General features: G+C 44.6%; 1 long non-coding RNA gene across 1 annotated transcript; it reads left to right on the forward strand.

The window, feature by feature from the left end:
* The first annotated feature begins 1,095 nt into the window (after nucleotides 1–1,095).
* Nucleotides 1,096–9,764, forward strand: LOC146374383 (uncharacterized). Its single transcript, XR_014802269.1, has 2 exons — nucleotides 1,096–8,251; nucleotides 8,360–9,764. It is a non-coding gene; the product is annotated as an uncharacterized LOC146374383 (long non-coding RNA).
* Nucleotides 9,765–22,815: the final 13,051 nt, after the last annotated feature.

Raw genomic sequence — 22,815 nt, forward strand, 5'->3', positions numbered from 1 at the left:
ATCTGGGAAGTTTCATCTTTAGAGGGGCCACTGGGTCCAGAATAGAGGAGCATGTAAATAACATAGAATTAACAACATCATTAACCAAGGGGGGCGTATAACATTTAGTGTCCGTGCTATCAGGATCAAAAAAGGCAGTGTTTAAGAAGGCAGCAGAGAAGTTAGCCACAGTCTCAGAATTAATTATAGGTATAGGGCGACGAGGGCCCGCAGAAGTCAGTTCTGTTGCATTTAACTCAGCATCGAACATAACCAAAAAATGGTCAGAGATGCCAACATTTTCAGTGCTCTTGATACAGATATCTAGACCATATGAATAGACCAAGTCCAACGAGTGGCCCTTTAAATGTGTCGGTTCACTCACCCACTGTGTAAGGTTAAAAGAATCGGTAAGGGCAAGGAAATCCTTGGCCAACAAGTCATCTTTACAACAAATATGTATGTTAAAATCGCGAGAAATAAGAGGCCAATCATAATTTAAGAGAAAAGAACCTAAAAGGTCAGCAAATTCACAGATAAAAGACTTATTATATTTGGGTGGTGGGTAGATTACAGGACAAAGAGTCATAGGACCAGCCAGCTCCAATAATTGTACTTTGAAGCTAGAAAAGGTGGGAGAAGGCAGTTGTCGGACTTCAAAATTATTTTTAAAAAATGAGGCTACGCCACCACCCCTCCCAGAGGATCTCGATGAGCTAAAGAAAATACAATCCGGGGGATGAAGTTGAGAGAATGAAAAGGACTCACCAGGGCGAATCCAGGAGAAAACAAAATCCTCCAAGCTTTAAAGAAAGAAGTGGTGAGGCTAAGAAAGCAGATCTCTGTCATATCTGTTAACCTCACCAAAGGGGTTGCAGTGCCCTCGCCTAAGCACCATGTTTCTTCCACGCATCGAGAGCGAGAACACTCAGAGATCCCAGACACTTATTCTGTTATCATTTTTGGAGGATGGGCACATCTCTACCAAGTGTAAGGCTCCAGAAAATTACTCCAAAGTGATACAAAAATTCATTCAGGCTCAACGGAAGCAGGGAGAAAGTATTAAAACTCCCAGTACTGCAAAAGAACCGACCACCACCACCGGGTTAACCGGAGTGTTGTGAATGTCCAGACACCTAGTTTCCCTGAAGGACTGGTAGGGCCACCCTCCACAGCCTGTGTGAAGGTAGATGGTGTGCCTTGCACTGCCCTCTTGGACAGTGGCTCTCAGGTGAAGATCATTTTTGACAGTTGGTATTCAACCCACTTGTCTCACGTGCCTTTACACTTGGTCACTGGTCTAGATATTTGGGACCTAAGTGAATCAGATACCAGCTTTCCTTACAGGGGCTACATTCAAATTGAATTGGAATTTCCTGAAGAGACACGAGAGAAAGTTGAGGCTATCACAGTTCTTGCTTTGGTGTGCCCAGACCCTCAGTGATCAGATAACATACCTGTCCTGGTGGGCACCAATGTTCACAAAATCAGACCCATTTCTGCAACTGAAAGAAGGTGAGGGTGGACTGGTCCTGGCCCACTTGTCATTCCAGCTGGGAGGGGAAAATAGCTATCTGTAAAGTTAAAGACATTCACACTATTGGAGACAGCATCCTCATTACGGGACGGGCATCTTCACATGCTCTTCCCCCCAGTGTGCTAGTGCAGCCAACCATACTGTTCTCCAAGATGCTTGCTAGAGACAGGTTTCTGGTGCTCATGAGCAACCAGTCACTAAAAGACACTGCCATTCCCATGGGCACTGTGATTGCACACCTGCATGTAGCTGATATAGTGACTGATGGCTCAGGCCCAAACACAAAAGCTTCCCCTAAGCTTGACCCATCTCTTTTTAATTTTGGGGACTCTCCTATACCAGCTGAATGGAAACAGAGGCTTAGTCAGAAACTTGCAGAGAGAGGTAATGTTTTCTCGACAGATGAATGGGATGTGGGTTTGGCTAAAGGAGTTCAACACCACATCTGTCTAGCTGACCCCTTCCAAGAGTGGTCCCGCCGTGTAGCCACAGGTGATCTGAATGACTTACGCTGCCACCTTCAAGGACTTCTGGCAGCAGGGATAATAAAAGAATTAAGGAGTCCCTATGCTTCCCCCATTGTCTTACTACAAAAATAAACGGGGCGGTTGCGCATGTGCGTGGACTATCGAACCTTGAATCGCAGAGCTATTCCTGACCAATATACAGTTCCCTGTATTGACAAGGCTTTGGACTGTTTGTCTGGAAGCAGGTGGTTCTCAGTCTTGGATTTGCATAGTGGATACTACAAAATTCCCATGGCGGAAGAGGACAATGAGAAAACCATTTTCATATGTCCTTTGGAATTCTTTAAATTTGAGAGTATGCCCCAGGGAATCACAGGAGCTCCCGCAACCTTTCAAAGAGTAATGGAGAAAGCGGTGGGAGACATGCACATGATTGAGGTCATAGTGTACGTTGATGATTTGATCGTGTTCCGAAGAACTTTGGAATAACATGAACAGAGATTAATCAAGGTTCTTGACAGACTGGAAGAGACTGGCCTAAAGTTATCCATCGCCAAGTGTCGGTTCTGTAGGCCACAAGTGACCTATTGGAAACATAGTGTCTGAGAAAGTTATTGTCACTGACACAAGCAAAGTCAATGCAGTATCTCACTGGAAGCAACCCACCGATCTTCCATGACTGCAGTCTTTCCTATTGTCCTGTGGGTATTCCTGTTGCTTCATAAAGAACTACTCCATCAATTGTCAAGCCCTTAACCAAACTATGTAAAGGTTACCCACCAACCCATTAAGAGATGAGAACTGTCAAAGTCCCAGAAAAGACCTACCATCGGGTAAATGAACTGTTTGGGGTCAGGTGGGATGCTGCATGTACAGGAGCTTTCCAGAACACTATACGTTCTCTTACAAATAAACCTGTTTTGGCATTTGCAGACCCAGCCAAGCCCTATGTGTTACAGATAGATGCTAGCCTTCAGGGGTTGGGTGCTGTGTTTAATCAAGATTACCCAGAAGGGCTGCGACCAGTTGGCTTTGCTAGCTGAAAGCTGAGCTCATCAGAGAAAAACTACCCCATGCACCAGGTCGAATTTTTTGCGTTAAAGTGGGCTGTAGTTGACAAGTTTCATAAATACATGCATGGAGCACAAATCACTGTGAGGATGGATAACAATCCTCTCACACATCCTCGCCACAGCCAAGCTCAACGCCACTGGTCATTGGTGGTTAGCTGCTCTTGCAACATACGACTTCACTCTCCAGTATCGACCGGGAAGCAGCAACATTGATGCTGGGATTGCGCATTATCACGCAATCCCTTACCAACAGAGAACACTGATTCGCAAACTCTGCCCTTGGACAGTGTCAAAGCTCTGTGTAAACAGATCTAGGAAGTCAGCAGGAGGAGGGGTATTCAACTTTGCTAAGTCTTTAGGAGTTTCCCCTGAGGTACTCCCAGAGTGTTTTGTTTTCCCCACTCATCTTGACTATGGGTGTTTGACCCAGATAAGCAAAGCCAAGCTTATCAAAGCACAAGACCGTGATCCAGTAAAGAAATCCATGAATGGAGAGATTCCCTTTTCTTTCGACAAAGACTCTAATCCAGAAGCCACGTTGCTTTACAGGGAGGCCAACAAGTTAGTAATCACTGATGGAGTACTCTACAGGATAGTACAGAGACAACCTGGAAAGGAAATGCATAAGGTTGTACTACCCCGAGACCATGTTGCCATGGTGCTTAGATCGCTTCATGATGAGTCAGGTCACCTGGGGGTGGACAAGACTGTGGAGCTCATACGAGACCGATTGTGCTGGCCTAGGATGAGTGCAGAAATTGAGCAGTACATCAGGAAATGTGTTGCACGCAAAGCACCCAAACAGTGAGCTGCACCATTGAACCAAATTTACCAGCAGTGGGCCACTCGATCTCGTGTGTATCGATTTTCTGTCCCAGAGCCAGACTCCCAGGGATATGCTAACATTCTAGTAGTGACTGATCACTTTACCAGGTATGCACAAGCTTTTCCAGCTAAAGACCAAAAATCCTCTACAGTAGCCAAGATTCTGAGTGAACGGTACTTTGTACATTATCGACTTTCAGCATGGATACATTCCAACCAGGGACATGATTTCGAGAGTAAGCTGATCCAAGATCTTCTAAGAGTGTTAGGGATCCAGAAATCCAGGACAACACCTTATCATCCCCAAGGAGATCCACAGCCACAGAGATTTAACTGGATGTTACTCTCCATGATGGGAACATTGGATCCCAAGAAGAAACATACGTGGAATCAATCCATCAGTCATTTTGTACACGCGTACAGAAGCAACCGGGTACTCACCCTACCTGCTAATGTTTGGCAGAGAAGCCTGGCTGCCTGTGGACATCTGTTTCGGAATCAAGGATGAGACACAAAGCAGACTGACGCATCCCCAGTACATAGCTAAGCTGAAAGCTGATTTGCAACAAGCTTACTGCCTAGCAACAGAGGCTGCTCACAAAAGTCATCCGAAAAACAAGAAAGCACATGACAAGCATATGAAAGAACAGAGCTTGGCACCAGGAGACCAAGTGTTGCTGAAGAATTTTGGTGTTACTGGAAAGCACAAGCTGAAGAATAAGTGGAGAACTGCACCTTACATTGTGCTTGACAAATTGCCCCATCTACCAATATACAGAGTGAAACCTGGGGGTGGAGAAAATGGTGTATCGTAACCACTTGCTACCCATTGGGTATCTAGTAAGACTACCAAATGATACTGAACCAGAGTCGTTTGCTAGACCTGGCACTCGATCCCAAAGGGGATTCGCCAAGGCTAAACCAGTTGAAAATCTGGTAGATACAATGTCTTCTTCAGAGTCTGAATCTGAAGATGCATGTCTGACACGAGTCTCACACATGGATTGTGAAAACCTTCCGTTACTGTCAGAACAGTTTTTGAGGGACCGAGGTCAAAAGCCAAATGTGTTGCATCTTGAGAGTTCAACCACTGATTTGGCAGATGTTGAAAGAAATCCAGATGATTATAACCCTCCAGATCTCCATCTGGACTCTGAGGCAGTTACAGTGATTGGCCCTGAGGAGGGAGCCAAAGAGAGTGGGATGTCACTGGAAGTGGAGGAGCATCCGGTGGGCCAGCCACAGAGACTAAAGAGGCCTGTAGTGAGACTGAGTTATGATGAACTCGGACAATCATCTGATCAGCCTGTAGTGGTTTTGAGCCATGGGATTTTGGTGGGAAGTGGTACTTATAGAGATTCACGAGTTCACACTTGCCAGACTTCATGGTGTCACCCGCTAACACTAGAGCTTGATGTACAGAGCACAGATTTTTGTGTTATAGGGGCATCAAGCACGTCTAGAAGGGGGAGGGTATAGCCCGGATGGGAATTCAGGAGTAGATACTCATAATTCCCATGGACTTAAATGCCACAGTAACATAAGGTGTTCACAGTTAATTTCATGTGATGTAAATGTACCCGGAATGTAATTTGCCCTGTAATTTGTCACAAGGTAATTGTAGGTAGAGCAACAAAAACTATGATGTTAATCATAAAGTATGATTTCCTGGTATGCAACTCTTACGGTGCGTTCACACCGAACGCGATAGACGCGACCAGAGCGTCAAGTTTACATGTAAAGTCAATGGAGGAGCACGATGAAGCGCAACTGGAGGTCCTGCGAAAATTCAGAAGCAGATTTGCGTCTGAAAACACGTCAGCACGACTGACGCGTTTGACGCGCGAATGAAAATACTAACAAGATAATAACAATTATCTAATAACAAGATAATGTGTTTATTCAGAGGACATCTGCAGGAGAAAGTGGAAGAGCCTCAGGGACACATAATCCAAGGAGAAGAGGACGGAGAACGAGAAGAGGAGTTGGTCTGCAGCAGGATTGGGGAGGAGATGGAAGTTCTTCGGGGTCATGGGGTTTCTGGACCCCTTCCTCACTCCGTGGGAGACTAGCGGCAATATTGTCACGGACCGCCGGGGCAGACCGTGTGGAGTGAGTAGAGGACCCAAGAGCGGACAGAGGTGAGGACACAAAACTGGACTTAACAAAAGGCGAGCCTTTATTTAGGGCCGAAAACTCACGGAAAAAACAACAACAAAGTAACTGAGGGAAAACCTGAACATAGACTGGGAAACTATGACAAGGGGTAGGGGAGATAACGCAGACGACGCGACACTGAACACAGCAAGACTGAGGACTAAATACACACATGAGGTGATCAGGGGAAGTGGAGACACATGAGGGGGAACAGCTGATACACATGAACCTAATGACAGGACAGGGAGAGTGAAACTACATATACTGACATTGAATACAGACTTTCAAAGTAAAACAGGAAACATGGAGACTAGACATGACATGAACCAAACATAACCACACAGACATGACGCATGAACCAGGGAGACTTAGTACAGGGGGAGATGACATAAACAACTAAGAAACAGGTCTACACAGTAATCTAGAAATTAACTAGGTGAACTAAGCTAAGGCACAAATAAATACAAAAGATACATAAACTCAAACACTGGGTCGCTCGACCCAGGACCATGACAAATATGGTCGGGACCGTGGAGAACTTCCCCACCCCGAGGACCACGGAGAGCCCGGAGAGGCAGCAGGGGAGTCACAGTCAGAAGGTATGTTTACAATGAATTAATGTAGGTAGTTAATTTATGCATGTTGTCAGATTTTTTTATTGCACAGTACAACTTTCAACAATGTGCATTGCATTCTGCAGCCTGATTGACAAATCTTCTCCGTGTCATGTCTCCTGCGCTTGCCAAATTTATCATGTTTGGTTTTGATAACCATCACGTCCAATAGAAAAAACAGCACAAAAACACCCATAACTATGACCCTCATTCGGAAATAGACACCTGCACCGCAAGGGGAAAAGGTGCACAAAAGTGGCAGGCGATGAAAATAATAATACTTTTACATTTTGAAATCTACAAAGGTTTGCACTTTGAGAATCAACTTGTGAGAACTGTGAGTAATGCTCATGTGTAGGGATGGGTACCGGTTCTGACAGTAACCAGACCGAAAAGCAGCGCACATTTCGGTGCTTTATTTCGGTGCTTTTTTTTTTCCTGAGATGTCATACACTTTGGATTCCAGCCAATCATTTTACGTTTCCGAGGATAGTAGGCGGGCCAAGGTATGTACGTTCTTTTAGAGCAGAGCTACAGATTAAAAATGCCCAAAGCGAAGCGGTCAAAGTCTGGCTGTACTTCACAGCAAAAGATGCAAACTCAGCAGCCTGCAACAAGTGCTTTAAGCTGATACTGTGCAAAGGAGGTAACACCTCGAATCTGATGAAACACCTGGTGATGTATAACATTTGTTAAAAGCCGAGAAATGCACCGTATTTGATAGCTTGCTGCGAGACCTCACACCGTGCACATCTACTGCGCGTGGGTTGCCTGTTATCTGACCCGGAGTTAGCAACATCCCCCAAAAACCCGAAGAATAGTGTCCTGGCCCCTAGCCCTGCCAGTGTAGCAGAAATGATGATGGATGATGATGGCAGCAGCAGCCGTTCTTCTCTGCGTGAGTAGCTTAATGTTGTTCGTGTGTAATTTACGTTGCGTACGCTAACCACGTTATTACATTAATGAATGCAAGGTGAACTAGCAAACACCGTCGTAGTTACATGCGGCTGTCTTCTTGTTTGATGGCAGATACTCCCTTCACCCTGGCCAAAAAGGCTAAAATGACCAAAGAAAAAGTGGAAAACAGTTAAACATGAGAGGTTTTTGGACAAAGTTTGTTTTTTCCATTGTTTAAGCACTGCTTCCAGCTAAGAGTGATACCATAAATCCCCTATAGCTGCAGAAAAGGCTAACATTGTTATCTTTTTACAAAAAAACAGCTGAACATGAGAGGTTTTTGGACCAATTTTGTGTTCTCCATTCTTTAAGCACCGGTTTGAGCACCGTTTAAGCACCGGCACAGTTTCAAAAGTACCGGTTTGGTACTGGTATTGGATAAAACCTAAACGATACCCATCCCTACTCATGTGTGTGTGACAAAGTGTATAAAGTGTGGGGCAAGGGGCTAGTTATTCTGAGAACCCCTGCTGCAATAAATGAGGGACTACTGTATATAATTTCTCTATGACTATTGTTTTCAACCTGTCAACATTTAATATTGTCTTGACAGAGCCAACTGATGCTGCAGCAGAGCATCCCCTGTTGCTTCTCCTGGCTCCCCAGTCCCTGGTCCCTCAGCTCCTGCTGCTGCACCCACAGGTATGTACAGCAAGCACTGATAGCTTTTTACATCCTGTTTTTTTCAATGTTGAAAATCTAGTAGCAGCCTTCTCATTACTTTGTGTTGTTTTGTGCTGTGTTTTACAGGCCCACAGAGGAGGACCGCTCCGAGGCGGACGAGGTCCCAGGACGGTCCATCGGCGGTGGAGCTGGCCATCCTGGAGTCCCTGAAGAGGCCACGCCAGTCTCCAACGGAGCATTTCCTCCTCGGCCTTGTTCCTGCTCTGGAGAGCATGCTGCCTCAGACGAGAGAATTAGTGAAATTTAAAATTTATAAATTAGTTTTTGAAAACAGCACAGCTGTGTTAATTTTGGAAACATTGGACCCTAGCGATCAGTAGTTTTCTGATGAGGCAGCAGCTCTCCCGGGCAGAAACAATGTTCTTATTTTTCTCCTCCTTCTCCCTGAGGCTTTTCCACTTTAAGCTGGGTCCTTTTTCTCTGTCTCTCTGTAAATAGTTACATTTTATATATTTATGTTTAATGTTTTTGAGAATTTGAATATTATTTCAAATAAATTTTTGTAGTGTCTCAGTTCTACTACATAGCAAATATTGGCACACAACTTGACACATGTAGAATTTATTTCATATTATACTAATGAAAAAATATACTACTATATAGGAACATATGTCTGTGAAGGTTCTCAGTAATCCAGGTCATCGTAGTCAAAGGAGCTTGCAAAGAAAGGCGTCTGGACGCCTTTCTAAGAAGTCCAGACGCCTTTCTTTGCAAGCTCCTTTGAATATAGGAACATAGTGAAGACCAATTATTTAAGAGAATAAAGAGAGGTTAGTTTATTTTGGAGTAGAGCTCCATTTATTAAGAAAATTTTTTAAAAAGGCAGGAACACTCTTCAGAGGTTTGTGGGTGGCTCAGAGCTGTTGTGGGGAAGTCGCTGGGCTATTCTTTTGGCTGCCAAGACGCTGCTCCCTCCGCCGAGAAGTGGGCCATGAATTTCTCCTTCACCAGGACAGCCTCTCTGGAGGAGTTGTTGGCTGCTATGCGACCCAGGAAAAATTAACCTGTGATAAGACATAGCATATCAAGATAGAATTGTTATTATCATATAACTAAAGATGAACCAAACTGTTCACAATTTGGGACTGGTGAGCAGCGAACTACCGAACAACTGGACTGTAAGTCAGATTGTTTCTGCTCTTACTGGGGAGAAGAGGATGTCTCGCCATCGTCCAGCATGAGCAACAATCAGGCCTGCAACAAGTGTGAATGTGTGTGGGGCCCATGTGTGAGTGCTGTGTATTTAGTTTATTCATATAACATATTTCAGATGATGTATTTGTGAAATAATCACCAAGAGGTGACAACTTGAGTTCAAATAATTTAATATAATTTCAAAGGGACTAAGTTCATTTACAAAGTATATTTCATTTGTTTAAGGAAGTGGAATATCATTTGAGTTAAAAAGGGTGTGTGCTGTACATTATTTTTCCTACGCTTACGTTCAGTAAACGTTCTGTTTTGTGTTAAAGAGTTGTCTGGGGTCGTTTTTTACTACTGGTTAAGTCTAACCTGCAGGCAAGGGGTTTACTGTTAGTTTCCCCGATTCCTGTCTGTACAACAACCATGTGTGGTATCCGGGCTGTAACGAACCTACCACCCCACCTAGGGGGTCGAAACTGAGGTGAGTGGGTTTAGACTCAGTATAACGGGTGGGGTGCTACACAAACGAACACTGTGGCATCACTGATAGTTAAAAACTGTCTAAATTCTTTCATCTTTAAAAAAAAGGTTAAGGTTGCTGCTTCACCAGGTGTAACAATTAAGTTTAACATCCAGGCATCAATAAAGACAGAACTTCTGAAGTTTAACGGAGTTAAAAGCTAGCAGGGAATTAGCTCACTAGTTTCCTTCTAGACATGATATAGCATGTTCTGACTGAGGGATTTCTGAAAAACTAAAACGTACAGCTCTGCTATCACTTCCAACATAAATGAAGACAGGAAACTAAACAGTAGTGACTTTTGTAGGGTTAGTGAAGTTGGGCTAGCTGGTATATAATGATGTGCTACATGGTGGCTAGCTAGTGAAGGTGGAGGATGAATGCTAACTTTTTTCCACTCAATAAAAGTTAACATTCCCGATGGTTAGGAAGAAATGCAATCGCATGGCAGGATGCTGTAAACAGACCAAACTTCAGCCAGAACAGCTGAGATAATCCATCCACAATACGAATAGTTTTATTAAAAACCGAGAGAGGCTGACAGTGATCACTGACTGTTTTTAGGGGCTTGTTCAGATTAAACAGAGCAAGATTCTGTCAGGGTCCGATCCCTGAGCAGTTATGGACTTGTTATGTTGTATGTATTTTTGGTGTTGCTGCCCCTCTTCTCCATGTTTGTAGATATGTTTGTGTGTGTGTATGGGTGCAGGTGTGTCTAAACACTTGTTTACAGGCGCCTTCGGGCCTGGTGGGTGTGGCCAGTCCCCTAGCAGGGCCACACACCTGCTGCTGATCAGGGCTTGTCGGGGGAGCTACTTAGGAGAGTCTTGGAGCTCCCACCGACGCGGGATCATTGAGTTAGACTTCCAAGTCAGTGTGTTAGTCCAGGAAGTACTGATCGTGTTTGCCCGCAGGGGTCAGTGTCTAATGGCTGCTTCCATTGTTTTCCGCCAGGAGGAGCGTGGAGAGGAAGGACAGCACGCACAGGGTGTGCAGAGTCACGACAGCGGGGAGCATGAACACGGACGCCACTGGAAGACACACACGGGAGTCTTGGGGAGCACGGGGATTAATTGTGCATCGATATTTACCACACTGTAAATAAACACACTGCTTATACACAGAGCACCGCGCCTGGGTCCTCCTTTCCCCACATCCCCACGGCAGACCGTGACAGATTCAAAGCATTAAAACACGACAGCCTTAATAAATACAGAGTAATTGGACCCGGAAGCAGGGTTTATACATCATCAGTTAAAGACCGGATACTAACAGTCCATCAGGACCCATTCACTCTATAGAGGAATCTCCCCATGGGGATCAATAAAGTATACATTATTATTATTAAGTTAATGAGTAAAGCACTGTGTGAATATCTGGGTAAAAATGTGACTTGTAGTCTAAAGTGCTTTGAATGGTTGCCAAAGCTGTGTAAAGACTGAGAGTAATTCATTCACTGCACATCGGTTTGAAGCTGGTGACTGGTCACTTGCACATATCCCAGGCTCTAGTTGCCTAGGTAACACGCTAGTGTTTTTACTACCAGATCATTTCAGTTGCAGGTATTCTTCACTTTTTAGTTGCTACAGTCACTCACATCGAAGTTGAGAAAGGTTTATTCTGGCTCCCTTGCAACATTACCAATGATTATTTCGCCCATCATAATTACAGAATGTCATTCACTTCATACAGACTCTGATAACCACACTCCTGTGAATAGCTTCCAGTAGTAGTTACAAGTTAGTTAAGTTAGCAATAATTATCAGATATCCATGTCTATACAATGGACCCATACACTTTGTTGGCCAAGCTCACTTAATTCTAACTAATAAAAAACTTTTTTAAAAAAGCCACCAAGATGGCAAACACCATAAATGAGGGTCCATAAACCATGGATTGGACGGTAGAAGTAGAATTTTGTTTTTTACAGCCAGTAGAGACGACCATTTTGGCGTCTTGTGTATATTCTGTAGTTAGGGGTGTGGCTACTTTGACGGGCAGATGTTGCTATCTTTGCCAAACAGTCTCTAATTGTTGAACACCAAAGTTAGTATGTAACACTCATAGAGTCATAGTAACATGTCATAAAGGCTCTCTTGCTTTCTTGCTCTTCAACAAATGCACTGTATGCAAAATGTCTTTGAACAAAAGACCACTGACTTACTCCACGCCATTTATGACATCCTCTTTACTGGCCAGATCAGTTATGATCAGTCAGTCAGACTCGTGGACTTGGGTAAGTTCTTGGGATCCTGGGTGGTTCTTTCTCGCCTCTTCAGCACTTATTATCTTTCATCACTCCTACTCTGTATTTATCTTTCGGTCCTCTCTCTATTCTGTTTAACTAAATCGGAACACAGACACTACTACTTATCACCCACACTGTTTGGCTTTTCTGACCTGTCTGACCTGCAAAAAGACAAAAAATGTTCTTCTTCACACTTGGGAGAACATTTCCAGTTTATTTTCATTAGAATTTGACAACAGTTTCAGGTAACGATAATTCAGCTTGGGAGCATCGTACAGAGGAGTTTATTTTATCGAAAAAGTCAAGTTGAACAGTATTATTATGTCAAAAAAATAATATCTTGAAAACAGAGTTACAGTTTGAGGAGTAAGATTTGGGTTAAGAATTACACAGTATACCTTAACACCATACCTGCGAGGATGTCATGGTCCTGGGTCGGTGACCCAGTGTTTTTGGTTGTTGTACTTTTATTTTTGATAGTTTTATGTGTCATGACTGTTGTGTTTTGGTTTCCCAGGGTTTAGTTGTGTTCCCTCTGTTGGTGTTATCCCTGCCTGTGTATCCCCTTTTGTATAGTAAGGTCTCTGTGTTTAGTTCGCGTTTCTTAGTCTTTGCATGTATGTGTTCCTGTTTTACTTTGAAGGTCCCTGTCTAATGTCAGTGCGTTCTGTTTACGTTCCCCTGCCTCGTCAGCTGTGATGTCTTCCAGGTGTGTTCCCCTCCTGTTTCCCATCCCTTGATTCCTGGTGTGTGTATTTATAGTGTGTGTTACCTCGTCCTCGTTGCTGGTTTGTCTGCGTCTCTCCGTCTGTCATTCTGTGTATTTCCCTGTGCCTCCCCGCATCTCTGTTTCTGGTTAGTTTCTGTTAGTTTTTCCCAGTTTAGGTTTTCTTAGTTTCATGTTCACCCTCACCATCTCTGTTGTATCCACATTTGGTTAATGAACTCACTTGCACCAGAGCTGCCGCATCTTGGGTCCTAAATAATTCACACACGGCTTGCCCCGGCAACCCGTGACAGTGCGAACCAGCCACCATGGACCGAGCGGCACTGAATCCGTCTGAGGAGCTCCGAGACGACATAATTTACAGTGTGGAGATTCTCCTCGGGCTGTGGCTGGAACACCCTCCGGAAGAGCTTCGCCGCGCAGTTGAAGGCCAGCTACAACGGCTCTTTTCTGGCCTTCCATGGCTGTTTGGATTGCTTCCCCCGACCATACGTACCTTTCTCCGGAACACACCACAACTTCTCCCGGCCACTGCTGCCTCGCTGCCCGACCCGCCGGATGTGGTTTTGCCCGGCCCATCGGAGCCGTCTGCGAGGAGGAAGTGACAATCGCGCCGCTGGCGCGCTACCCCACAGCCGGACGTTGGGACTTCTGAATTGCCGGCTGTGGTGAGTGAGGACTCTTTTTCTGTTTTGGACTGTGGAACTGTTTATGCCAGGGCTGTGTTTTGCAGGCGAGCCTCATCAGCCTCGCCTGCAGCAGCCTCATCAGCCCCACCTGCAGCAGCCTCTTCGTCAGCTTCAGCTTCGTCCACGCCTGCAGCGTCAGCTTCGCCTTCGTCCACGCCTGCAGCGTCAGCTTCGCCTTCGTCCACACCTGCAGCGTCTGCTTCGCCTGGTCCAGCTTCGCCTTCGCCTGGTCCAGCTTCACCTTTGCCTGGTCCAGCTTCGCCTCCGCCTGGTCCTGTGGTTGCTTTGCCTTCGCCTGGTCCTGTGGTTGCTTCACCACCGTCCTTTGTACGTCCAGCTCCTCAACATCGCCGGCCGCTTTCCAGGCCACTGACTGGGCATCATCGCCGTAGTGGGCGGCCTCCGGCCGGCCTCCAGCCGGCCTCCGTCACCTCCCTCGCCTGCGCCACCGCCGCTGCCTTCCCCGGAAATGTTCTGTTTTGGACATCTGTGCTGCTGGCCTCCTGGTCAGCTCTCTGAACTGGTGTTGGACTCAGTTTTCTTGGGCTCCGGTGTTTATTTTTGTTTTTGGACTCGTATTTTGTTTTGGGACCTTCTAGTGCTCCTGTTTTGTTTTTCTGACCTTGTGCTTCAGAAAATCTTGGGTCGCATCTTGGGTCCTAAATAATTCAATCACGGCTTGCCCCTGTATATATATATATATTTATTAGGGGTGCAACGATACACAAAATTCACGGTTCGGTTCGATACTTTGGTGTCACGGTTCGATATTTTTTCAATACAAAAAAATGTTCATGCCTTTTTTAATTTGTCATTTATTACAATTATAAATATATATTTTAACTCAAAAGTACAGTTTTCAAATTTAATGTTGCTGAAACAACAAAATAATTTAAAAAAAATAAATATATCTGATCGAGAAATCACTCATCTTTGGAATAGACAGAGAAATGGCTCTTTCCAAAATAAAAGCTATACTATACGCTTCTTCTGGGCTATACTCTCAGCAGCATATTAAACATATCAGGTCCCCATAAGGAGAATCCTGTGCTAACGGCTGTCTAAATGACTCGGGTAAAGTTTGTAGCATGCGTGCTTGTTGTTTTTGTCTGCTTCCACTTGTCTTTGCACTAGGATGATGTCGGAGTAAATGTGCAGTCATATTCGTTGTGTTCGCACTAGTGCTGTCAGCGTTAATCTCGTTAAAATGACATTAACGCCATAACGCGGCAAATCTCCGTTAACGAGTTACCGCAGATCGCCCCGTGCGTGAGGCTGGACGGCGTCAACACGTTAACGAGCTAACTGCGCTAACGCACTAGTTCCCACCAATGTAATTGAGCATTGCGTGACACATCCGACATACTGTTTGACTTTAGTCCATGACGCGCTTACCTTCAGGGTCATACGTCACATGAAAACCAAGATAGTTCCAAACGCCAGATCTGAATGGGGGTGGGGGAGGTTCAGTTTCGGGTAGCGTTGAGGAAGTTGCCATGTTGCAACGAGCTTAGCTTCTGTCTTGTTAGCTTGCGCTGCGCTCAGTGGATCTGCACTCGACAGTGCAGCCTAGGCGGAGTAGTCGAACGCAGATCCACAGAGCGCTCAACACAGACGTCATCGTCAGAAGAAAAGTTGATAAATATATTTATATATTAGAAAGCCTGATAACAGTAAACATTTTTCTGATGACTTTATGGCGTTTTGTTTCACGTCACGAGCACGTCATTGTGCTAATTTTGTCAAATTTGGTCAGTCTAAGAGTCAATAAGGACTCTTGTGGTTTATCACTGGGTGATATCACCATGGTTACATCCATCCCTTTACTCTGTGTGCTATCCAGTTGCTAGCTCAATAAATATTCTGTCCCTTCTGTCTTGTTTAAGCGCCTTGAGGTGTCTGTTGTTGTAATTTGGTGCTAGATAAATAAACTTGAAGTGAATGAAATTGTTTGCATGTACAGGCACAAAGTCAAGCTCAGCCACTTTCCTACCAGATCAGCAGGTTACAGTGCCACCCTGATGCCTACAGGCTGTTTAAACCAACGCTCTGTCACAGATTGGGTGCACGACTTAAACCACTTTAGCCTGCCCACAGTCGCTGCACATCTGCAAGCTGCTCTGCAACTACCCTCAGCCTTGCCCTCACCTCTTTTCATGCTGTCTCTGACTTAATGTCATATCTGTCAGTTGGGTCTGCTCCATCCTGTGCTGGGATCTCGCTGCTGCTCTACCCACCTCCGGCTTTCTAGATTTGCATACGGAAGGGTGAAGAGTCCCCGGGACAGACCCACAACACCACCAGCAATATATGACTGTACACAGATATATCAGTATTCTTCTGAATAGAGGGACCCAAACGAAAGCGTGGCTTTGGTGTTAACATCATACTTTATTAAGATTTTCATGATATTCAAGGAAAAACACCACAAACTGAGCCATATGGTATTCAACAAGTATGTCAGTCAATGCAGGCATCACCAAACACTAGAGCAGCTTTTCCTATCAACTGTGATTGTGGCAGTTCAGCAGCCTCTCCTCAGCTAAGACAGATTACAGTATCTCTGCACCTCTCTTTGAGGTATCCATGTTAAGTCATGTGCTCCATAAGCCTGTTTTTGGCACAGCAAATGAGGTGTGGGGTACTCTCAAAGCCACAGAGTGCCTATTCAAATGTCAGTGGGAAAAGCCAACAGAAGGCTTCCATCTGTATCCTTTCATCTATATCCCATAAGCCTTAAAACTAATCACATCAACTCAAGCATGATGTGTCTGAGGAGACGTTTCCGAGAAAGTCCTGTGAGAACAAAAGAGGAAGAGATGAGCTAGAGCTAACTCTTTAAAACACAGACACATCGCAGCCACCACACAGAAACTAAACATTTAAATTTCACATTTATATTAGCTCTGTTTTTATATACTGTATTGCCAGAGGTATGTTCAAAGGATAAAGGATTTCACTAGTTCAGTTATTCTTTTTAGCTTTGCGCCTTATAAAGCGTTTTGTCTGGTGAAGACCAGCGTTGACTGTAACATAGTACAAGAAGCACTCGTGATTAACAAATACTCAATATTTAGTTACTTTTCCAACAAAGCAATATTACTAAACACATCTGCCCGAGTCCCTGTTTCCTCTGACAAAAGAAGAAAAGAAGAAAAAAGAAGGAAAAAACAGTCCTCACGTATTTGCAATTTTTGTCTGCCTCCAGCAAACAAAACAGTCTGCTCAGCTAGCCTGATGGCAGAGAGCACAGCTGTTACACCAGGAAAGCATTTGTATTGTTTTGTGTGCAAAGGGAAATTAACAGGCTTGTTGCTGGTTAAGTAGTAGAGGAAAGTCTACCAATACGGTAAAGCCAGTACACTCAAAGCTAAATATACGATAGGCCACGCAGCTTCTAGTGTTTGTTTTTGGCAAAGCAAAAGTGCTTTAACCAGGTTCTTTTCAAGGTTGGTAAGACCAGACCTGTGGGCTGTGTGGTGGTTAGCACCACAGCATTCTTTGTTATGGTTGCAGTGAGAAGGTCCTGGATTCAAATCCAGTTTGGGAGCCTTTGTGTGCAGTATCGGCATGGCTTCCTCCCACAGTCCAAAGACATTAGTGTGAATGCTCTCTGTGTGCTAACCCTGTCCAGGGCAACCTGTCCAGGGTGTGCTGCAAGGATAGGCTCCAGCCCTTACGCAACCCTGAATTAGATAAGCAGAATCCAATGGATGGATATGAACCAGGTAAAAAACACTGTTAATTATTATTTTTTGTTTGTCATTGCAAAAAAAAAAAATCAAATAAAAAACAAATGTCTAATTGTCTATGGGCTGACCCTTAAATAACAATGGTTACAATAAGGTGTTATCCTAAAATGTCAGTACTGTACTGCCACAACAAACAGTGTTCAGAGCAGTCCGTAGCATACTCAGCCCAGTGCTGGATGCTCAGACCACTGTTTGTCTCTGCACAGGAAACAGTTTTCTTTTGTCCCATAAAGTAGACGTCTTCCCATAAAAACAGGTGATAGTCATGCAACATATAATTAACTTATGAACCAAACAAAGTCACAATCATTAACAGCTGCTAAAATCTGTGTTTGTACCACATCTGACTTCTAAATGCTACTGCTGAGTAAATGTGTGTGTGTGTGTGTGTGTGTGTGTGTGTGTGTGTGTGTGTGTGTGTGTGTGTGTGTGTGTACTAGCTGACTAGTGTATGTGCATGGGGAGAAATGTGCGTAGTGTTGTTGTGTTTGTGTGTGTCCGCGTCTGTCTGTCTGAATGTGCTGTGTTCCAGTAATGACATCGGAAGCTGGCAGGGCTTCGTGTCTCCCAGGCTGTATTCAGGCACTAGGCAGCATCCCCAGACCAGGCTGGTGGGGAGAATAGACTGAACTACTGGATCGGCAAACACAGGGGGTAAAAAAAAAGGGTGAAAAGAGATAGGGAAGGATAAAGAGAGGAATGGTGGCAGGGATGAAGCAACGGAGAGAACAAAGATGAACGCAGCCAATAAGGAGAGAGGGGTGAGGGGGTGACGGAAGGAAAAGTAAATGGACATCAGGAGATGTGGGGTTGGAGGGCCACAAATTGAAAACAAATTGAGGTTTGGGTAGGGGGCAGAATTTTGTCAGATGAGGAATGGGAGAGTCTAAGGAGGAGTGAGAAAGTGAAAGACAAGTGAATGGAGGCTGAGGAGTGATGGGGAGATAGAAGAAGCCCAGCGGATATAGAGGCGGGGAGCGGAATAGGTTTGGCTGGCATTCAGGCATGCGGAGGGCCGGGGGGGGGGGGGGGGGGGGGGGGTGACAGGAGAGCATTGTAAATGAGGCAAGGGAGAGACAGAGTGGCGGGGAACAGAGGGGGCAGTTTGGGTGAGAGAGCAGGGGGCGGGCCAGCAGTTGATTTGGCTGGTATGACTGGGAGATGATAGGGATTTTGCCTGGATTGGGAAAACAGTCTGTTATGCTTTCATTAACCACAGGAGATTGTCAGCGAGGTGGGGCAGCGGTCACAGAGAGGGTCTAAAATTAAATGGATGAGGGTTTATCACTGGGGAGAAGTGACACGGGCGGATCCATTGTTCTCTGGCATCTACCCCTGCAAGAGCATGGGACGAAAAGTTGCTATTGAGACAAGTTGCTAAGTATTTACATAATTTTGGTTATTCGCTATGAACTCAAAGGAGAATATGAAAAAACAATAGCATTGAAGAGGGTTGCATTGACAATCCAACACAATGGGCAGCACATTGAACACATTTTATAAGTGGTCAGAAACTTGTAAATAACTCATGAAAGAATAAAGTTACGTTGAAACCAAGCACACCATTGTTGTTCTTGTGACATTACCAATAAGTTTGATGTGTCACATGGCCCTCTTCCTATTGAAAATCAAAAGTTGTATCCAAGATGGCCGACTTCTAAATGGCCACCATGGTCACCACCCATCTTGAGGAGTTTGCCCCCTAATGTGCCACAAACAGGACTTTAATATCACCAACCATTCCCATGTTATTACGGTGTATCCATATAAATGGCCCACCCTGTAGATCAAGTACTGGGACGCTTGTGTGACTTTTTTTCAGGTCCAGAACTCTAGATGTAATATTCCAGATATTTCAAGAATCTTCAATATTTGGAGTAGGAGTTGTAGCATAGCATTCAGGTCAAAGAGTTCTGGTCATATGAAATTCACGTCCTAATTATCCTCCCAAAACATCAGGCTGATCGCCCATTGCTTGAAAACTGAGCTTGTGAATTCTGACTCAGGAGTTTCCATGGCAAATACTTTAAAGTGTATAAACTCTAATTGCCAGATATCAGTAGACTAACGATTGCAGTCAACTGAATTCTGTTTGTTTACTTCTCCCAATTCAAGTGCATAAACCCAGCTGTGGTGGCCGAGTATGACAAATACATTTGGCAGCCGTTTCTGGCCATTTCAAAAACATAGCATTAACACTTAAATCAATAAATGAGGAATTAAAAACAGATATATGTGAAATACTTTGTACTTTACATTTTTACTTCGAGTTGCGTTCATCTGTAGTGGGTGTTTCCCACAGGCCAGGGGAGAAGCGTCCACGACTCTTTATCTCTTTGTCAAATTGACAAGCAGTCCAGGGTGTACGCTGCCTCACGCCCTGTGGTAGCTGGGATAGGCTCCAGCTCCCCCGTGACCCCGATAAGGTTAAACAGAAGTTAGTGAAGCTCACTCCTGGGGACAACAGCGATACTAAGGTGAGCTCTTCCAGATATCTGAACTCTTCTGGTGGTGAGCTGATTTATTTTGTTTTTGATGCTGTTAGTAAAAATACATTTTAGAGGTGGATCAAACATTGATGATCTTGGTCTATTGAAGAGGATTAGGGCCACTGGGAAAAACAAAAGTGGGCAGGTCTTTTTTTTTTCTTTTCCAGAATCCTGACTTTAATCTCAGAATTCTGGAAAAGAAGAAAAACACAATCATAGAGATATGATTGTGTTTCGGAATATAGCTCCCACCTGATGGTTCATTGAAGATGATTTCCTCACAAAGAAATATTATCCAAAGCTGATAGCAAGGAATTTCAGCAAACATTAAGCTTCTAAAACCATAAAAACAATACTTAATGTTATGTGGTGTAGGAAATTGCTGGGCTGATATTTTGATAACCGCTAATTGTTCATAACCTCGACCGTACGTATTTAAATGATTTCAACTGTCAGCCGGCTGAACTGAGTGGACAGTGCTATTGTCACGTTCCTGGGTCTGTTGACCCAGCGTTTTGAGTTTTAGTTTATTTCGATGTTATGTTTAAGTTCTTTAGGGTAGCTAAGTTCATTTGTTTATTAGTTTCTCTTTGTGTTTTCTACCCCTGTATTTAAGTTTCCCTCTCCCTGTTTCATGCTGCGTGTCTTATGTTGTCAAGTTTATATTGCCTTGTCTGCGTCTCATGTTTCCTGTTTTATTTTGAAGGTCTGTGTCCTATGTCTGTGTAGTCAGCTTTGCTTCCTTTGTCTTGTTATGTCAGACTAGTGTCAGCTGTTTCCCCATGTGTTTCCACTTCCCCTAATCACCCTTGTGTGTATTTAGTCTGTGTGTTTCTGTTCATTCTTGGTCAGGTCGTCTGTTGTTCACACCTTGTTCTCCACGCCATGTTTCTAGGTTTCATGTCCAGGTTTTTCGTGTTGTTTGTTTAGTTCTCCCAGTTTAGGTTAATGTTAGTTTTATTTCAGTTTGCCTTGCCCTTTGTTTGAACCTTTTTTACCAGCTCGCTTTTTGTTAATTCAAGTTTTGTTCCACTTTCTATTTTGTCTGCAATTTGTCACTCCATACAGTCTGCCTCTGCCAGACTGTGACAGCTATAGCGTAAAGTTTCAAAGGCAGCAGCCACATGATTTCGATTCTTACTCGGGCATAAAAGGATGATCCCATGGTCAGGTACATCAGAATGAAACTCCTGGCTGCTGAGTAATGTTGATCTCCAAACTAAGCTGCTACGTTAGGTGGCTTTCTTTTGTCACTGTGATGTGAACGGGGTTGCTGACAAATGTGAAGTTAGAGGGAACATTTGCTTTTATACTGAAACCGCAAAACTATTATTTTCTGTTCATTCTATTCTGAAAAGGCTTAGTGGGTATTACTCAGATTAGACAAGTATAAACCAGAATTTCATCACAGGATAACACACATGCACATTTTTATTACACAGCACCTGAGTTCCCATGTTTTTGGCTTTAGCTCCAAACTGCTGTCTAAACACTGCAGCGTTCCAATTACACAGCAAAACAATTGAATCTTTGTTTTAGTGTAGTTTAGTTTTGTAAATGGTAAAGATGGAAATTCAGATGCAGGGGGAGCAGCAGCAAGACCCCAGCACAGAGTAGAGCAGGCACCACCTACAACACATTTGACATTAGATCAGAAACAGCACAAAAAAGGAGGATTTTGGGTGGAGCAATGCGACTGCAGCCTAACTAGTGTGCCCAATATGCCCAATAGGTTTAGCAAAGTAGCACCTGAGCTATTGGCTGATGTCAACTGTGGAATTAGGGCTATTGATCACAAAAATGAATGTGTTGCACATCAATTTGTACTTTCTTCTTTATGTTGTGAAGAACGGACCCGACACACAGTCTTTCTGTGCTCAAGCTGGCTTTATTTAACACTCAGCAGCTGATTCTGTTGTTTTGGTCCTGGGTACTCAGGAAACAGGCACTCCTTAGCTGCTGCAACCAACTGCTCCTCTGCCTCCACCATCACTAAATGCACAGAGAGGGGAAAAGGATTATTAGGCTGAGCACACGCACCTGCCTCTTCGGCACGCCTTTGCGCCGCCCTGAGAGCTCACTGTGCCACCCCTCTCCTGCAGCAGGCCAGAGACCACACCCCTGCCACACACCCCCACTCCCAATTGAGGTCGGGGCTACATGTGGCCGAACCACACAACCATCGGCCACAACCATCTACATCCCCACGTTGATCTTAAAGGGCTGTAAAGGTCGACTCCCCTTACCTGTGGGACAAAACGGCCCCCAGCTCAATGTTTGAGGTGCATGTCTGCAGAAGAAAATGGAGGGCAAAGTTAGGCGTATACAGCAGCAGCTCCCCACAGAGAGCCTGTTTAACCCACACAAACGCCGCCTGGCACTGCCCCGTCCACCGGACCACATCTGGGACACCCTTTCGGGTGAGATCGGGGCTGGTCAGGTCCGCAAACCCAGGCACAACCTGACGATTAAAGCTGGCCAGCCCCAGGAATCCACTCACCTCCTTCTTGGTCTTGGGGGCAGGCAGGATGCGATCACTGCCATTTTCTCCACCTGTGGACGCACCTGCCCACTCCCCAAGTAGTACCCCAAATACTAATGGTAAATGGCAAATGGACTGATTCTTATATAATGCTTTTCTACTCTTCCGGAGTACTCAAAGCGCTCTATACATGCTACATTCACCCAATCACACCCATTCACACAAACAATTTCTTCTAAACTTCTGAGTGCTTCCTAACTACATTCATACACATACTCTGATGGATGCATCGGAGAGCAACTTGGGGTTAGTATCTTACCCAAGGATACCTGACATGCAGACTGGAGGAGCCAGGGATCAAACCACTAACCTTCCAACCAGTAGATGATCTGCTCTACTTCCTAAGCTACAGCTATTAGCTGTATTACTGTACCTCCCTCCGTCCAACCGCACACTTTTTCAGGTTGGCTGT

Source organism: Perissodus microlepis, chromosome 14, assembly GCF_051167445.1.
Source record: "Perissodus microlepis isolate ML-2025 ecotype Zambia chromosome 14, ASM5116744v1, whole genome shotgun sequence".
In the NCBI taxonomy this organism is placed as follows: Eukaryota; Metazoa; Chordata; class Actinopteri; order Cichliformes; family Cichlidae; genus Perissodus; species Perissodus microlepis.